Source organism: Mauremys reevesii, linkage group 2, assembly GCF_016161935.1.
Source record: "Mauremys reevesii isolate NIE-2019 linkage group 2, ASM1616193v1, whole genome shotgun sequence".
Taxonomy (NCBI): Eukaryota; Metazoa; Chordata; order Testudines; family Geoemydidae; genus Mauremys; species Mauremys reevesii.
In genome coordinates, this window is record NC_052624.1 from 93,337,976 (window position 1) to 93,358,211 (window position 20,236).

The 20,236-nt window shown below is 40.3% G+C and overlaps 1 protein-coding gene across 3 annotated transcripts in view; it reads left to right on the forward strand.

The window, feature by feature from the left end:
- The window catches only part of SUGCT (succinyl-CoA:glutarate-CoA transferase), a 658,579-nt gene that overhangs the window by 529,999 nt on the left and 108,344 nt on the right, over positions 1-20,236 (forward strand). Inside the window, exons 15-16 of one of the 3 annotated variants that reach the window (XR_005594439.1) lie at positions 9,391-9,434; positions 10,348-10,366. The exons of 1 other annotated variant lie outside the window; for it this stretch is intronic. The gene's annotated coding sequence lies outside the window, so the exon portion shown is untranslated. Of the gene's footprint in view, positions 1-9,390; positions 9,435-10,347; positions 10,747-20,236 lie in introns of those variants that run through there. One more of the 3 variants, XR_005594440.1, reaches the window with a different exon arrangement.

Below are 20,236 nucleotides of genomic sequence, written 5' to 3' on the forward strand. Positions count from 1 at the left end.
GGTCATCTCAGAAGCATGATGATCTGTGTGGTTTGTGTGGTGGGAAGGGTCTTTTCAGGGCTAAAGTATCTACAATGAGAAGGAAGGATCCTTCTACAACTTGGCTTTCTGATTAGGGAGAGATTTATATAAAAAGGTTTGGAATTTAGTTTTCTGTAAGTTTAGGAAACAACTAGCTCAAAATCTAACACTCTCCAAATGTTTGCAAATATTTCAGTTTTCACATTGCAAATCTGTAGACCTGAAACATAATTGAAAAAAGAACTTTTTGTTCTGAAACTGTTTCCTCAGTCATAAACCGTGCATTTAGCTTGCCCATGTTCAGTTAGTTACTCTTTTCACTCCAAGTATGCCATACAGCGTCAAATAAGACATTATACAGTCTATTACAATTCTTCTTTTTAGTTTCACATAAACAAAACTGATACATATGGTCTGTCACAGTTGCTATTTTTTTTAACTGCTTATGATGAAATTGTGGCCATGAATAGCACAAGGTCAGGCAGTTTTAGACTTTACTGACACTGAAGGTTTTGTAATTTTCTTTTTCATTTACTTGAACTATAAATAGAACATCTTACTGTAATGCTTATTCATGATGACAGTATATATACAACAGTGTGTGTGCCTGGGTTCTGGCACTAAACAGCAGCCAGATAGTTGTTGGATCTCTTTTGTTATAATAGAAACTGCAACTAAATTCCACACATGTCTAGAAATCCTATATCATTTCTGGTATCTAGGAGAAATCCAAATTGTAGACCATGTGTGGCATGATGTTAGGAAATATGGTGGTGGACTAATCTAAAAATACAAAAACCTATATATCATGTATAGTTGATAGCTGTCAATATCAACAAGTATATAGGAAATGCTCTATCTCAAGGACATATACTATATTCCCAAACAAGTACTTACCAGTATATAGATAAAATTAAGACCATAGATTTACGAGCTTGTAAACTCTGCATGCAGATCTTACAAGCGTATATAATGTGAACATAACAAACTAAAATTAGCTATGCAATGGCTATAGATGGGCAATTTAGCCAACTGAGTTGTATTACAAAGGTGTTCCCCAGCTGAGTTCCTACGTCTGTAAGCTCTTATTCAGTGGACTGCAGCAATCTGTGTATTAACTAATTTTGAAAAGTCAATCTCTCATTAATTTTTAGAAGCTGTTTGATCTCCCTTCTATAAAATTGGTCTTAATTACATCATATAATGGACCTACATATAATGCTGTTCACATGAGACCTCAAGCCTTTTGGTTCTGGGGTAGAATTATTTTTTTTTCAGTACATCTTCCTCTCTCAGTGAGATGGGATGCCTATCAAAATTCAGATCCAAATTTGGAATGTCCTAATGTCAAGGCAGCTGTATGTTATTCCAGCTGCCAGTAGTACCGTAGGGTTGCTGGAGCACTGGAGAGCTTGGTCCACATTACTGTTTTTGTCTGCACATGTCGGAGCTGAGTGGGTAGCACAGGAGCCTCTGTGGTAACCGTACGCTACTAACTAGGGATTCCCCTATAATGGGAATCTTCAGCTGGGCCATGGCAAGTGCTATTCCTGCTTCTTTCCAGATGAACTAGTCAGAGACCTTGTCTAGGTAAAATACTCAGTGACTTATTTACAAAGTTCACTCCCACGATCTTTATAGATTGCAGAGCAGCTTTCACAGTGGCCTGGGACTCTGAGGCTCCTGAGCAGGGGAGGGAGTAGAGGGGAAAAGAGAGAGACAGACTGTTCGTCTGACAATCTGTCTGTCCATCTGTCTATCACTCTCCTCTTTCCTCCCTCCTCTTCATACGTCTTTCCTGTGCCTTTGTACCTTCTAATGTAGCTTTTAAATCTCTCCAGCCTATCTTCTATCTATCAGTTTGGCACAGTGCCCATATTCAGGTGTGTAAGTGAAGTTGCAGTGATCAGAGTGCTAGATCAGCTGTTGTTGTCTAGCACTCTGTTACATGAACATTTAAGCCAGGTTTAAGTCTGCTTTGGGCTGCCAGAGTGGCATGAAACAGACTTAATAGGACTGAGGATCTGATATGTAGAGTTTCAGATACTTCGGTCTGCTAGCAGTGTGTCAATGCTGCCTTTTTAATGGCAGCTACTGTATTTTTCTCCACATTTTAGACACAAATAAGTCAGTCTCAATATGTTTTAAGTCAACATTGTCAAATTTTGGTGCCTAACATTTTAGAGAAGATAAGCATGTACAGCTCCCATTGGAGGCACTTGGAGCTCATTACCTCTGAAATTCAGGCTACTTTTAGTTAGGAGCCTCAGTTTAGCCACCCAGGTTTGGAGATATTGGCCTGAGGGACTTACCCAAGAACACCGGGTTGATACAGGAATCAAAATCATGTTTCCTGATTTCCAATCCCAATGACATCATTGCTCTGAAACTTATGAAGAATTTTGGTTTACTATATTCTCAGGCTCTAAAATAAGCTAGTTGAATTGTGAGGTTTTGCCATTAAATGCTTTGACTGGTTCACCTCCACTAATAACAGTATAAATAAATTAAATGAGGGTTTTTTTCCATCTTACTATGTTTTCTACTTGACAATATCTTTGGGTTCATAAAAATGTAAAATGTACAGATATAAAATAAATAGAGGGTACCTGAGCTAAAGGGCTTATCTGGCTTAAAGACAACTTAAATCTTATAGTTCAGTATGTTACTAAAGAGATAGATGAAGTTCCCTAAATATAAGAGTCTGGAGGTTATTGGAATTCTTGCCTGATCAAATTAACTTCTCATCACAGATTCAGTATTTCTTTGGGAGGTAAGGGGTGCAATGGCTAGTTACTGCTATGGAAAGTCTTCTCTCTATCTTCATCCCTGAAGGACAAAAGGTATTCATTCATTCATTCATTCATTCATATATATATAGAGAGAGAGACTGAAATTGAGCATGAAGGTGTAAAGATTCCAGAACCAAGAAAGTAGCAACTGCTTTTGACTGAATGCATGTAAAATCTGTATTCCATAGTGGTAATGCAGTGCCAAGGGTGGAACTGGAAAGAAGCTAAGGTGGCTTTGTGTTCTAGGAGTTTATTTGCTCTTTACTCCAACAGACCATAAAATCAATATTTAGTGATCTAGTATATCTGGAGATGCTAAAATCCAACAGCCTATATGTGGAATCAGTTTTAAGATACCAGTTATGTGGTGTGTTGACCATCATTTTCCATTGAAGTCAATGGGATTGGAAGGAACTCACAGGAAAAGCTCGCCATCTCACAGAATCAGTCTCCCATTACAATACATTGGGTTAGTATGTGTGGGGAAGGGTTAAGTCAAAAAGGAATTGCAATTCTCTTGGATTGATTTCATGAAGATAAATTTCTGAGCTTTTTGTGTCTGAGTAAGGAGTGGGGTTTGGCTAACTGTGAAGAACTGTGACATCATTTATAGCTATGAAAAATGTTGTTTGACAGTTTAGTTTGGTAACCTGTTATGAAAGATGCCAGATTATAATTTTGGCACTTTAAACAATTAGATGGTGTCCATATCAGATTTCATATTCATATTTTTTTTATATTTCAAACAGCTCAGTTACCGTGTCATTTCTTATTTAAGACCATTTTGGTAAGAAACTGTAAGTAAATATTATTTGGAGAAGCAGTGGATGGCACTGTTGGATTATAATTATAAGGCACTAAAGGATGGAAATCTTAAATATTTCAAAATAATACACAAAATTTACTGGTCATTTAGCAAGAGGCACAAATTGGGGTTAAGCCTGCTAAATTATTGCAAATGTCACAGTTAGATGGGGATAGTTTGGGGAGTTGCTTTATTATAAAGGTTGTGAGATAAAGAAGTTGAAGGGAGTACATAACCATTTTGATTCCAATATTTTGATCACCCCAGGATTATTGCTGATGAAGGCCTCTTTTAGCTCTGAGGGATCTAGCTGCCTGAAGGAGGGCTTGGTTGATAGTTGGACTAATGGCAGCAAAGAGTCATACTGAGATGCTGGAAAGACATTACTGCTCTGGCTGAGCATGCTTCTGCTAGATGACTTTCAGTGAGAATGAGGAATTGAAGGGACTTTGCCAACATTTAGAAGCCAGTTATGGACATAGGTAGAACAAGTGAAATTCACCCCTATATTCAGCACAGCTCTATGCAACACTTATATTCTACTTAGCCCTTTTGTCCTAAGAGGAACTTAACTGTGGGAAAGGCCTTGTGTGACACTCTGTACTGGGGCATGAATGAATCTTCCTTCTTAGAAATGCTTGTCATTCATTGTTATCTTCGGTAACGGTTGCAACTAACCTCATGTTGTGCTATGGATGGGAATTTTCCCAGAGTTACAAGGGTTTGATTTCCTGTTTTTCTGGTAAAAGGAAGAGAGAGTGGATCACATTGCTTAACTAAGTTGAACATTGGGGTTGGGTTTCTGGTGCTAGTGTCAAAATAACGTGTATTTTATCATGTTTTATTAAGAATCTTTAAAAAAAAATTAAGCTATGTAACTTGCCAGAGTATGGGACTTCCTCTTTTCCCCTACAGCTGTGATACTGTAGTGTGTCGTGAGGCACAGCCCAATGAAAGGAGACTCAGGAGTCACAATCCCCTCTTTGGTCCCAGGGAGATGTAAACTGCTGTTGACCCTTTCCAGTAGCAGGTCACTACCCCCACATCAGAGTTCAATTGCACTGGCGGGTGTGTTGAGAAGGTTGAGTCCAGGGTCTGCCCATTTCCTGCACCTCTTCCCCACCCATCTGCCCATGGAAAGGAAGTACTAGCTGCACAACCTTTGCTTTTCACTCGCTCCTGAATCTGCAGTAGAGATACAGGGAGCACCCATAGAGGATTGGAGACAAGGGTGTGCCTTAGGCCTGGTTTACACTTAAAAGTTAGGTCAACACAGCTACGTCAGTCAGGAGTGTGAAAAAACCATATCCCTGACCAACACAGCTATGTCAGCCTAACCCATGGCGTAGGCACAGCTATGTCAACAGAAGAATGCTTCCATCAATATAGCTAACTTAGTTCAGGAAGCTGGTGTTCCTATACTGATGGAAAAAACACTTCTGGCAGTGTAGGCTGTGTCTACATTTCAAGATTATGTCGGCATAACTCTACCGACCAACTACACCAGTATAGCCTTACTTCCCTTTATACCTCTGTGTAGTGCCAGGCCACAATCTGGTGTTAAAATTGTAAAGTAGATCAGAAATGTGCTGTTTAAGCTGAGCTATGCATGGTAGCTAGCTGGGATTCAAATAAAAAACAAACTAAATCATACTGTTTGGATACCAAAGTCTGGTTGCCCCAAAATTGTTTTGGTTTTGTTTTTTTTGAGGTGGGAGGAGATGGAATGCTGGTACAACGAGAAGAAAAGGAAAGAAACTAAAAGGGAAAAAATAATCAGGTCAGAAGTTGGGGTGGCAGTGGTGAGATGGAGGAAAATACCTGATGAACTAGCCATGACAGAAAGCAACTGCTTCCAACCGAATTATGAAGTAGAAGAAGGAAGCCAGAGATTCAGAGATGGTCCAGAGAGCTGGGGAGGAGAAAGAGAGAGAGAGAGCAGACATAGGGAAGACAGATCAGAGGATTGGTGGCACACTTACTGCACATTCCATCTAGCTCCTGTTCTTATCACAGCAGTATATTATTATTAGAGCATCTGTGAAATGGAATCCCATGCAGTGCGGGGGCGGGAGTGGGGGAGGGGGGGCTAACACAAACAGATGTTGAATGGGAGTAGAGTTACAAATACAAAATAATAGTCATTTTTTCAAAATAGTAGGAAGTGTGATGAAGGAAACCAAATATAGGTGGAGGAGCAGAGAAGGAAGAGGAAAGGAAAGAGGGGGCCTAAGGAGGTGTTAAAGTGGGGATCAGGAGAGCTCTTTCCTTTAAGTTCATATGGCATTGGAAATAGCTACATATAGTTAAGAAATGCTAACATATGGCACTCATATAGCATATGGCACTAAAAATAGTTAAGAAATGCACTTGTATTGCAGCCAAATGCTGCCCTCAGTTGCATGGGTGTAAGTGAGGATAGGATTTATTTAATACAAGAATATTTCTCAGACTGTTCTGAATGTCAAAAATTAAGAGGTTGCTTCCTGCTCTCTCCCATTGTTCCTTAGAGCCTCTCTCCTTTTCCTTCCACATCTGTCTCACTCTGAGTTCAGCACCCAAATAAACAGAGTTGGGTGGGATAGTGGTACCAAAAGATTTTTTTCCACTAAACTTTGCCTGGTTTTGAGTTCATAATCAGCCTGATTCAAAACCCATTAAAATTAAGGGAAATATTCCTATTCAATTCAATGTCTTTCATATGGCCCAAAATGTCCATTCAATTGGAGCATAGTTGTAGCCATGTCGGTCCCAGGATATTAGAAAGAATTTCTGTTGGTGAGCTAGACAAGCTTTCAAGCCACACACAGCTCTTCTTCAGGTCTGTATGACTTGAAAGCTTGTTTCTCTCACCAACAGAAGTTGGTCCAATAAAATATATTACCTCACCCATCTCGCTCCATAAAATGGGAGCAATTTTACAATTTTTTAAAAAAACTGAGTTTTATCAAAATACTTTTCTCCATCTGGAGGTTAAAAGAGCAGAAAAAAACAACTCTTGCTCCAAAAGTCACACTGCCATAGAAGGGGATGCTCCTCTCTCCAGAAATTACATGGGTCAGTGAATTCAGCACAGGGATAGAAGCAAGAAGATCCTGAGTTCTATTTCCAGCTCTGCTGATGACTGGCCTGCATAATAATTTGCATGTGTATAGCATCTAGAAAGTTACTGTTTATTGGTATTTCCAGTAGTGCCTAGAAGTCCCAACTAAGACTGGGGCTCATTGTGCTAGGAGTTGTATATAAACATAGTAAGAGATAGTCCTAGTTCCAAAGAGCTTATGATCTGAATGGACAAGAGAGACAAAGGGTAAGGGAAAGGACATAGTATTATCCTCCAGAGTGAAAAATTCAGTTTGATGGCCTTTAGGAAACACTGCAAGACTTTCTTCTTTGAGAAAGCTTTTCCACTACAACCAGATTGGTAGTTACCATAACAACCACCCATCTGCCCCAATAAACAGAAACATCAATAGAATAAAAAACTACCCCAAATAGGTGAGTGGCAGACACCACTGATTTGGTTGACTTAATGTACTCTCTCTACATGCACGTGCATCATACATCATTTGACAGCTTATCTCATCTACTTCAAGATGAGGTATGATGTGGAATTGTCAAGTGGTGCCATTTCCATAGAAACGGGAATAAGCAATGACACCATCAACACACTAAAATGACCACTTTGAAATATTTCTATTCATTTCTGTTAGTTTAATGACTCTATGTATTATTTCAAGATGTAAAACTGGATTTCTTTGTAACCTCAAAGCATCACAACAATAATTTTAAAGGTAAAACAAAAATGTAATAATAAATTTGTACAGGTGTCATTGAAATGTAATAGTGCTGGTGACATTTCTAGTCAACTTCACTATCATCGTGTTCATCATTATGGTCTCTGTTGAGAGTGTGTGGGTTACTAGAGCCTTCATTGCCTTGATATGCACACAGTTCTGTGCAGGGAAGAGTGTTCTGACTAGAGACACAGTTGATTGTGCAACAAACCCTACTGATATAGGCACAAATAAGGTCTTCTAAAAGCTCAGATGCAGTGGAGCCCTTGAAAAATACAGGCAGTAGTTCATCATCCACATTTTTCCATCCACGTTGCAATGTGATACAATATCTGGTTTATGTATGTGTGAAGGTATCCAAATCTTTGTTTAACAAGATGCTTTTTTGACACACTCTTCAAAATTATTGTCACATATTGGGAGTTTGGCCAGTGACTTATCCTTTTTGATGGCTAGACTGAAGCACAAGCAATTCCAGTCTCTGTCCATTGCTTTTACTTTCTTGCTGTGGTCATACAGCACTGCTACCAACTTTCTTGCTGCAGAAATTGTGGCTTGTCCATCACTCTCTCCCAATTCAGCAAGCTTTCTGAAGCAGTAAGCGTCCTTTCTTTTGACAACATTAAACACAGATTTCCCCCCACCAATACCAAATAGGGATGACAGAGAGCCACAGTCTATTAATGTGTGTGTGACTGGGTACCTGGGATGGACCACACTGAGAATGCCACACTCAGGGAAGACTGCAAGAAATAGGGCAGACAATCCCCAAAGCTGGTGATTTACCCTATAATTAGATTCACCAAGCCAGTAACAAGCGCTTATGTGGTACCCAACCAGTTAATCAGAAGCCAAACACAGTCTCCTTTAGGCATTCCAGCCCTTGGCTCCCATCCAGACAACCAAGTCTAATATAGTGAGCGGTTACTGAAAACCCATTTCACCATATGTGAGATTCTTTCTAATCCCAAAGGATCAGACACGTATCTCCAGGTCAATATGAATCTCAGATCTTACCCAAATATCACGCTGTCAGCCAATCCTTAGTAAACTAATTAAAGATTTAATAATAAAAAAATGAATTATAAATGGTTAATAGACCGTATTCATACAAATGATGGCAAAGTCCTTATACCAGTTTGGTAGCAGTGATGGAACAGACTGCTCGCTTGTAAAGTCTCTCTGGTAACTTCCAAAAGATTGGAAGGGCCTCAGTCCATAGTTCAAGATGCTCCTTTTTGTTGTAAATCCACAATCCAGAGCATTAGAGCAGGAAAGAGGCAAAATGGAGCTATTTCAGGGGTCTTTTATATCCTTTGCCATGTGCATGGAACTTTACTGTCCCAAACAAAGCCCACAGCCCCCATGTGTGGAAATTTACTGGTCCAAGATGAAGTCTAGGGTCACTTGAGCATATCACATGCACCTACATATTTGACTGAATTACTGGGGGTACCCATTGGCTCCTTGCTGTCTGAGGCATGTGCAGGAAGAGCTATTTGGACAGGATGAGTTTCTTCAATGGCCCATTGTGAGAGTGGAGTGTCCTTGATAGGCCATCAACATGTAGCTGTCTAGCCCTACTGTAAATTCTATCCTGCGGGGGTGTCACCTAGGAATACAACACATTTCTGTGATGCAAGTGCATAGTCAATATTAATAACTTCAGATACAAAGATGATACATGCATATAAACAGGATAATTATGTTTAGCAAATCATAACTTTTCCATTGACACCTTACATGACATAGTTTGTGCAAGACTTGTTGCAATTCTATAACAGTGGTAGCAACAATGATACAAAGAGTCATCTTTGTTATACACAGCATCACAGGGTGTATGGCAGGAAGTATGTTGCAGAAGTCAGGAGTGAATGAGTGCATCACAAATTGCATGCTTAGGTATGAAGCGATGCTTGTCAGTTGTACTGGTCATGGTGCCTGTTTCAATCCACATATTTTCTATGTGTTGCAGTTTTGGAAGGTGGTGAACAGCAAGGATCAGAACATCTGTATCAGGTGATCTAATTACTATGGTTCCTTTGATACCAAGAGATCCAAAAGCCATAATAGCACTTATAGCATGCAGAAACATCCTTGTGTCCACTTCCTCTTGAATATTGTACAAATCTCGGGCTTCCTGAACACCTCTACTGATGAGGGACTTTGCTAATTCACCATTGGAAAAGCAAAGAGTTTTGTGTTGGGTGTGCTGCTTCACTCTTGGTGCATTTGAACCATATAGTCACAGAACAAGTGACCGTTGGATGCCACATGTAACTTCTTCCATGTAAGCACAGGTCATCCATCAATGGTCTGGTATTTCTTGCATCCAACTTTATATCCTGTGCAGCACTGTCTTTCTGCAATTTTCAGAGTGTTGCTGTTGTCATATCTGTCAAAAACCTAGGCCTGTCTACACTAACTCTTAAGTCAATGTAAGTTATGTCTTGTAGAGGTGTAAAAAATCACCGCCCTGAGCGACATAACTTACATTGACTTAACACAATGTCTACACCGTGCTATATACGTTGGCAGGAGATGCTCTCCCGTCAACATAGCTTCTGCCTCTTATTGAGGTGACTTAATTATATTGACTGGAAAGTTCTCTCCTGTCGACTTATCATGACTTCACCAGACCTGCTAAATTGACACCACTGCATCAATTGCAGCAGTGCTGATACAGCTCAGTAGTGAAGACAAACCCTGGGATTACAGAATTAGCTTTGATATATCCTTTTAGGACCTGCCTCAAATACTCAGAAACCAATGAACTGAATGTATGGAATTTGTCTCCCGCCACCATCTGTATGAAATCAATGGCATCTGTGATATACACTGTGGTTTCTTTGTTGAATGCTCTTAGCTCATGGATTCTTTTAGTTTTATATACCAATATAATTCAGCTTTGTCAATTCTTCTCTTTTTTCAGTCAGCATGTTCGAGGGACATAGGCCCAGGTCCTATTGGATGATTAAGAACAGTTGCTATTGAAACATCATCTCTGCATCTTGCTAAGGATTAGATTCTGTGGAAACAGTTGCTGGACTGATCGCTGGTGTGATTGTCTCTCCCCTGCCGGTCTTCAATTTGTTCTTCATGGCCACGTCAGCAAATGTTCTGATGCCAAATTTCTTTACTGGGCTGAGAAGCTACATGTCCCATCATAATCAATATGCCCCACATATCTCTCTATTTGTTTTTCATCAATATCTGCTATTTTCAGTAGAGAGACTTGTACATCTCACGTTACATGCAGTCCAGTAGTTTAAAGCTCATGATGCAGCCGTAGCATTTCAGATAACATTGTAGACAGTTCTATAGCATGAAAACCTAGTATTTGTCCTTCTGGAGTAGCTAAATAGACCATCTAGTCTCATATGGCTAATGCCATAGGAAAATACCACTCTCTCCCCACGTTTCTTATGTATCTATTTATATTATTTGTATAAATCTCCACCAGGATAAATGTTTTCTTGTTGACAGTTGATAATCAGTTTATGCCCTGAAGCTGCTATTCTTCATCCTTCTGAGAGTTAAGTTTATGGAAGACTAAGTCATAAACAAGCCTCAGTGTGTAAGATTCATTGTAGCATGCCCTATCACGCTCTGTCAGGTGTCAAATGTGATAGGACATGTGGTGCATCCATAGCTGGCTCATACATAGAGCCCATCACTGCACAGATGGAAGGCCACCAGGGCCAGTTGCTCATTGCAAGCCATCTCTTCATGTTCACAAATGCTGCATACCACCCTGAGGTGGAGGCATAACCACCTTGTACACTGTCTTCCAGAACTCTGCCATGATTTCAGGGGCTGTACATTTTTTTGGAGTTTGCGGTCCTTTCATAGGCATAGGAACTTCTTTGCTCGCTAGTGCAGCAATTTCTCACACAACCTGATTAAAAGATATATCAGTATCACTCCCTCACATTCTAGCCCTACCAAACTTTTATAGCCTCCCTGCTCCTGCCGCCTTGGTTACCTTTGTAGTTTTCATATAGATTTTCCGTGCATGAGCCTACACACAAGAAGATGACCTGAAAATCTCTGCCACGCAAAACACTTAGTGATGTGTGTATTAGTCACTTGACTTTCTAAAAATTATACTTGTGCCAGTTGTTTGCAGAGACACTGGGGTGCTCTTCTGCTTACTATACTTTCTCCTTTATAAATCTTAGTCACATTCTTAGTCAGACCACCCCCAAATGAAAAATTCTGCCCCCAGACTTCTCATCTGTGTTTTATGCAACCTCCAGTGTAAGCATGTTTCGTTTATGTACCTTACAGCTCTTCATTAGTCAGAATGTTCTGATAAATCACATCTTTGCTCCTTTCTCCAGAGTAATGGAATGAGTGGGGAGGGCTGCAGCATCCATCTCCAGTAACGGGGCTCAGGAGAGAAAACACATGATAGATTCCTCCTTATTGCGAGATGAGGAAACCAGAGGTATTTTTTTTGTGTTTGTTTGTTAAAAAGTCTTTAGAAGTTAGCTCCAAAGTCTTTAGAAGTTAGACTTTAGGAGTTGAATGCCTAACTGCTCTTTGTACGTTCGAAAATCTCCCTTATATTACGCAGAAGGTTCCTGCTTCTCTCTCACTCCCACCATGCCTCAAAACCTAGAACTCCCTCCCTTTGTTCCAGGCTCCCGTCCTTTCTCTCCTGTCTCTCACTTTGCACCTGTTCTGTATTCAAGAATTCTATCCCCTCTCTCTCCCTGTTTCAGTTTTTCAAGTCCTTTTTTCTTTGCCCTGCTTATTCTCTCATCTGCGAGTTTCCCTCTTTTCCAGGTGCCCTACATCAACAGAAAAGCCCCCCTCACAACAGCACATCACATTCCCAACTCGCATCTCACTGCAGCCACAATTACACACTCATTAGACCATAGCTATTCCCTTCTTTTGGTGCCCTAACGCTACTACTGCTGTTCGCCTTTAACTTTTATCCTCTTCCTCTGACTCTGTTTGCTAGCCCACCACATCAACTGCATGGAAGGGTGAGGGTGGTGGTGGGGGGCGCGGGAAGAAATGTGCCTCCTCACCACCATCGGAAACCTGCAATTCCAGGGTGACTCTTCAGTTCAAGAAGGTGAAGAAAGAATATTCTATTCCGTTAATAATCTTCAGTCTTTACATAACATTTTCTAAAATTAAATTAATCCATGTTATGCCTAGTCCTTTCTGATGTTTTCCCAATCATAACGTGAGATTTTTCCACTGGAGATGACTGGTTTATATTCCCTGGTGAACAAAGTGGAATGTCATTAATGAAAATGTCATTGTAATGAATTCTTTTAAATCACAGATAGTAGTATGCAAGAAATTAATTTATGAGCTTCCTGTATACTTGTCCCTTTCAGTGGAGGCACGTTTTGTCAATTGCACAGTTCTCTCTTTAGAATTACCACAAGTGCTTTCCATTTTACAAAAGCACATACAATTATTTATTTACATTTTAGACTAAAAGCAACTCTATACCAAAAGGTGCCCATTCAAAGCACTGGGAGCTCTTGACATAGGAGCTATGCCATAGAGTCATAGAGTTTAAGGCCAGAAGGGACCACCAGATATCTAGTCTGACCTCCTGTATATCATAGGCCACCAGCACCTGCACACTAAACCTAACAAGCAAAATTAGACCAAAGTATTACAGCCCTCAGGAGATGAAAACTATTGTGTGTCACAGGCAGAGAACAGGAAGGACTGAGGTGCACCAGTGCTGGAGGCCCCTTGGATGGTAGGGAAATAAGTGAGATACACCTAGAAAATCCCGGCAAGTGACCTGCACCCACACACTGCAGAGGACAGCAAGTCCCCCATCCCCCGACCCAGGGTCACTGCCAATCTGATCTGGGAAAAAAATCCTTCCTGACCCCACGTATGGTGAACAGTTTGACTCTGACCATGTGAGCAATACCCAGCCAGCAAAGAACCTGAGGGAGAGAAAATGCTTGATGCCACCTCAGAGCTCTGGACCTTCCCATCCATCTCCAGCTGTGGGCATCCCTGATGCTTCAGAAGAAGGAGATAAACACACACAGTGAGAAACCTTGGGGCCTGGGGTGGGAAATCCTTTCCTGACCTCTGCATGTGGCTGGCTGAAATCCTGAAGCATGAGCTTTTACTAAGATAAGACATAAATTGGAAATGAGCCCTGGACCTGATGAGCCCTCTGCTATCACAAGCAACCCCATGATTCACCCAAGCAGCAGAGCTGCTCTATCCTCTCACCCTACAAACACGTCATTTAGGGCCTGATTCAGTAAGTTACTTAAGTGTGTGCCTAACTTTAAGCATTTGGGACTGCTCGCATACTTACTTACAAATTAGGCACATACTCAAGTATCGGGGCCTTAGAGCCCAGTTCAGCAAAACACTTAAGCACATAATTAACTGTAAGCATGTTCATAAATCCATCCCAGTTAAGGAAAGCACTTAAGCATGTGCTTAACTTTGAATGTGTTCTTACATCCCACTGACTTTAAGGCTTAACACTAAGCATGCACTTAAGTGCTTTGCTGAAATGGGGCCTTAATGAGCAGTTATGTGACCAATACAGCTTAAAACCTTCACCTCATCTCCCCACCATAAAGAAATCCCACCCTCAGACAAATCATTCCTCCACCAATGCCAGCTCAGATGGGTTTGGCAGCATGCCCAGGAGAGACCACATCTCTGTCAGGTTGTGTGTGTGTGTGTTTCTTTTAAAAATAGGGCTATTGAAAGCTGCTCAAGGATTTGGAATGTAAGAATAAGTGCCACGGGAGGTGTATTAGTAGGTAGACAGCAGATGAAGCAGTCAAAGGTATTAGATAAATGCAGTTGACCATACTGTTTTGGGGATTATCACGTATATCACCACCCCCCACATTTGCGGCATATATAGCTAGCTGAGAGCTCTGAAACAGACATCAGCCAGCAAGACAGCCTATGATGCTGAAGACAACATTCCCACCCACCATTTAAAAGGAAGTAGGTGTACATGGTGAGAGAGGGGACTATATAAATTAAAAAAACCAAACAAACGGAAAGGGTTATGAATCGAAAGGTCACATATAAGTATTTGCATCTCTGACTTCTTGATTTTCAGCCTCAGGCAGGTTGTTGGAAATACAGTTACTCAGATTTGCGCCCACCATTTAATTATCAGTACAAAAATACAGACACAAATTGCTCCAAGAGTGCCACTCTTTGGAAACTTTACCCCAAAATATCTACCCAAATTGCCCCCTGGATTAATCCATTGTATTATACGCTGCTTTATTTCATAGTGAACGTCTTCAGAATTAACATTTGGAGATGCATTTCTCATTTTACACCTCTCTTCTCTTCCGCTACTGTGGTCAGTGGAAAATCTTTTTCTTACAGAGCCAAAGAAATGCACAACTCTGAATTTTAGGATTTTTTTCATATGAATTACTCCTGGCGTCCCACCGCTGCCATTCTGCCTACAGCTGTTATAAGCAATATTTTGTTAGGCCTGGTAAAAGTGTAAACCAATATCAAGGGGAGAGGATCTGCAAAATTGACTTTATTTTAACTGTATTGAAAATACCTTGACAAATTGGAGCTCCAGCACTTTGAGAGCTAAAGTCAAATGTATGCAAAGGAAACCACTCACAGTGAGCTGACAAAAGCAAATCTTTATTTTTTGTATTGCATGGGAAGGGGTCTGCTGTAATATACACAGGTAGTACAGCCAGTTAAAATCTGTTATATTGTGTGTTTTAACAGAGCTTCTCAGTAACAACCGCACACTTTGCAACTCGGTACCACGCTCACCATTTCCATACATCCCTTACCATGCCCAAAAGGCTTGATCCCACCAGGTGCTGATCACTCTGGCCCTGATCCACTAAAGCTCTTAAGCAGGTTCTAAACTTTAAGCATAGATTGTCCCATAGATATCAACACCCAGCACTTTGCAGGAGGCAGCCTGATAGCAAATATAATACAGAGGGTACCACTACAGAGGTGTTATTTTTGATCACTGTGTTGACCCTAACTACTGCTTTGGATGGACTTATGGTAACACAGGTTTCCCTGTTACCATGAATACTAAAAGGAGCAGTGTAGGAGAGTCAGTGTTTACAGAATCTCAAATTGCACGCATTTCTGGTTAGTAGAAAACATGGATTAAGAACTAAAATGAATTCTTATCATAGTGTCATGTGGTGATGGTATGAGGAAGATACAAAAAAGCAGTTTTGTGCCCATATTTTGATTGCTACATACAGTGCTTGTGATGTCTATTGGTGTGTATGATTAGAGTGCAACTGGGAAAAAGTAAAATATAACAAACAGGAGAATGAAGTAGATTAAATATACAGGAAATATATACAAGAGGAGAAATTGCTCTGAACAGCTTAGATATCTCTAGCTTTCCCACATCTAAACCAGATTGGTGGCTTTCAGAGCCAGAACTGTAAACTGCCCTGACTCCATCCTATCCATGTGGGTTTTTATATAACTCCCATGTCCAGAGTGTCTGAGCACCTCTCCAACAAAATAAATGTATCCTTGCAACTCCCACGTGGGGTGGAGAAAATTTATTAGCCCAATTTTACAGCACGGGCACTGAGGCATAATCTGATTTGAAGGGTCCTTACCCCCTCACAACTCCTATTTAACTGGAGTTGTGAGACCTCTTGATTTTCAGAGCAAAGGGCTAGATTTTTAAATGTATTAATGTGCCTAGCTGTAATTGAAACACCTTTAAAAATCTGGCCCCAAGTGCTTGCCAGGAAGTCCACAGCATATCACCTCTCCTGAGTCACAGCCCAGTGCTTTAATCATGATACTATTATTCTACCCTCTAATTAACATTCTCATGGGAGGGGCTTATTCCATAAATGGGGTGTCTTCCATTTTTAATTTGTTTTGCAAACAAACACTGCTCCTGGTGCAGAGGGTAACTAGAACCAGGTATGTTTTAAAACCAAATGGATAAAAAAGGGAAAAATTGCAGAAATTACAAACGTAAGTGGCAAACTTGAAGACAGGATACACATCTTTTGTTGAGCCTGCTCTCTCTCAAATTGGAGCAAAAAGGGATACAGAAAATAAAACAAAAATGGAGTTTTTTGAGACAAGGGGTGTTGTGGGGGTTATGTATCACAAATCGGAGAGTGTTTGTTTCTTTGATCTTGAGGGGAAACTATGTGGTTAGGACATGGCCTCCTCCATTGTAGTGTATGGAAAACTTTAAACTAAGATTTTTGCTTTTAATTTGTAAAATATAGAAGGACTAGTTGAAAGGTGGGCAATACTGGATTGGCTGGAAAATGGTATTTTCCATGAAAAGAAACAAAAAATTGGTCTTATTTTAAAATGTTCATTGATTTTATTTTGGATAAAATGAAATGAAAAAATTGGGATATTTATTTCATCCCTCTTCTTTAGTTGTAAAAACTTGGAGAGGTGAGGTGGGGTTGGGAAGAAGAGTATGAAACACCAAAGAAAGAAAACTAAAAGTTTTTCAGGGAAGGTTTATTTGTTTGTTTGTTTGTTTGTTTATTTGCTTTAAAACAGCCTGAAAACTTTGGTGAATACATATTTTGGTGAAAGAGTATTTTAAATATTTCTGAAAAGTGAATGGATTTTTTTATGAGGTCTAGACAGCAGTGATCCCTAAAACTTTTCTAAGACCTGTATTTTCAATAGGCCATAAAGAGACAGTTTCAATTTTGAAAAGGTTAATGCACAGCTTTCTTCTCCACTCTTTCTTCCTTCTTCTCCCATCTTGTCCTGTCCACCTTTTTCTCCCTCCTCTCCTTTTACATAATGTCTTTCTGTTTTGTCTCCTATCTCTCCCTCTGATTTACAGATTGACCCTACCATATAGTTGCTCTGAGTGCAAATATAATATCAAGGATTCTTTACAACATTTATTTAAAAAACCATACATATCACAATAATCTCAATAAATAAAATGTGAAATAAAAAATAACGGAAGTTTCCCAATCAAACCAACCCTGCTTAGAGAAAGCTGAATTTACAGACCGGTGTTGCAGAGACTCTTAAATTTTAAGAAAACTGAGGGCAGGGGGTGAGTTCATCTCCTTGTGTTGGTACAGTGCCTAGCACAATGGGGACCCGATCAATGATTGGGGGCTGCTAGATGCTACCATAATACAAGTAATAATGGGGGGGAAGGCATCTAAAGGTAAGGGGTCTCCACTGAGAACGCCCTGTAACTAGTTTCCTGTCATTAAAAGCTATTGCTTTTATTATTTATATGCCGAGAGTGCTTCATTGTGCTAGATACTGTACAACAATTTAGGAACACACGGCTTCTGTGCAGAAGAACTTTGTCTCAGGTCCCAGTCCTGCAAATATTTATGTTAAAGCTTAGCTTCATTCATATGAATAGCTCCATTGCCGTCTATGGGACTACTCCTCTTTGTAAAGACAAGCACCTACCTAGATGTTTGTAGATTGGGGCCTAAATAGACAAGATGGCTAATATATAAGCAACATTGCTTTTATTTTATTTTGACTTCTCTACAGCCCTTTCCCCAACCCCCACCCCCTTCATCCATTCCACGTTCCTAAACCAACCTTAGCTACCACAAAAAACAAACAAACAAACAAACAGGGAAAGTGAGAAAATGTGGTGAGGGCTAGTGTTACAAGACAGGATTTCTGTGGAGAAGTGGGTAGCTCCCAAAACCCAATTGAGCCTAACCCACCAACCCAAGAACTTTATCTCCCTCTTACATTAAAAACTAGCCCATCCAATGTCTTCGAGAGCTCAATCTGAATTAGCCCCTGAGAGGGCTGCATTTCCTGTTCTGCCTGAAGTCTCTGTGCTGCAGGGACCTCAGCTCCACCAGGAGTCCCCCTGTAGCAGCAAATGGTACTTTGCCATGCAGTTCAGGAGATGCACAGTTCTACATTTATCTGGCAGTGCAGAGCATTATTGGTGAGACTTAGCCCTACAAGTGACTAATAACCATCTGCCTCTGCGCGGGACATCTGTCTACCATGGTAATAACATCTATGACAAAAGGTCTGGGGTGTGTTTGGTGAAATGAATTGATGGGCTCAGTCCAATCCCTAGTTGAAAAGTGTCTTTATAACAAAATCCACCACCTCAACTGGAACTAAATGACATTGTTGGTGGCAGCCTCAGTAGAGAGGTCAAGCACTGAATGGAGCTAAAAAGTACACTGCTAGGGTGTGGTTGTGGACACTTGTTTTTTTATTGAGCTATACATAGTATCAAAAAGACACTCCAGGGTGTGCATTAGTAGTTTTCTTTGATAGTGAAGCTCCTTGTATTTCAGCCCCTTGTGTCACAACATACTTGATGAATGCACCAGTCATCTGCCAGTGTGCATGCTACTGTAGCATATTTTTATATTTCCCTCATGTGAGGTGTGATTGTTCCAGATCATGGTTGAGACATGCTTGTAAGCTTGTACTACTGCTTGTACTACTGCTGCTTGAACTGAACTGGTTCTGGGAATGACTAGAGGACTATAGTTTCCAGGTCTGTCAAAGCAGCATTTTCCACAAGCACTGTGTTTACTTCAGGAATTTGTACTGGGAAAACTATTGACTCCATAGGCTATCGCCTTCCTATCGCCCTTATCACCCTAGTCTCTGAGTGCCTCTCCATCATTAATGGACTGTATCTTCCTGACAATACTGTGTGTAGGGAAGTATTATACCCAATTTACTAATAGAGAGCTTAGGTATGGGGTAAATTAAAATGACTTGCCCAGGGTTACAAATTAAGCTTGTAGTTAAGTCAGGACCTGAAACCAGGTTTCTTGGCCCTTTGTCTACAAGATTGTCTACCATCCTCCTTTGGAACCATTAAAGTCTATGTTGTAGATAAGTGTTCATATATATTTTAAAACAAATTACATATCTGATGGCCAATCACAGCCATGTAAAGTTCAACTGTGTATCTAAGTAATTGTAGTTATAGCTAATCTTTTGCCAGAATTCTTAAATGAATCAAAGCCTTTAATTTATACTATGGTGATGGAAGAGGATGGAAGCATACTGATGTGTTAAGTTTCTGTGCATGCAAATTGAATATTTACACACCCTCCTTCTCCTTTTTTGTTTGTGGTTTGTGCTCTTGTATTGCCAGGGATAGTCCAAATGAAAATATTAACAACTGAGTTATCAGTACTTGAAACATAAGGTTTATAATAGAGACACTGAGAGGGACTGAAGCTGGTAATACAAATCAACAGAACCTGAATAAAGGAGGATTACTTGAACCTTCCTGTGCATCACAGTCTGATGATTGCATTCCTGAATACACTGACCTTTTCATTTACTCACCATTCAACATGAGTTCTTGGTGGTAGGGACTGGAGATGAAACACAGTAGCATGTTCAAAGCAGCAGCCATAGTCTTCGCCATGTCCTTCTTTATAAAAAATAAAAAGCAGGGCTGCCTCCATATAGCTCAACTACTCTGGATAGCCTGAGACATACAGTGCCTGCTTGATCCTATGCAAGTGCTAAGTGCAGAGGGTATTTAAAGCTTCCAGTTAGCCTAAGTATTTTGACCACATGAATCATCTCCTGGTGGCTTCAACCATCTTGAATTATGGCATTTTTGGGAACACTTGACTTACCATACTAGGTTAGACCAGAGGTTCATCTAGTCTAATATGCTGTCTCTGCCATGTGTTTCAGAAGGAGGAATAAAGAACTCTGTAAGGAACAATCAAAGAATAACTTACACATAAGGGAAGTTTATTTCTACCCCTCTTCTTTCCTCCCCTGCAAGTGATTAGCTTATACCCTAGTGATGCATGTGCACATGTGTTTATAGGTAAACTATGTTAAAAGAA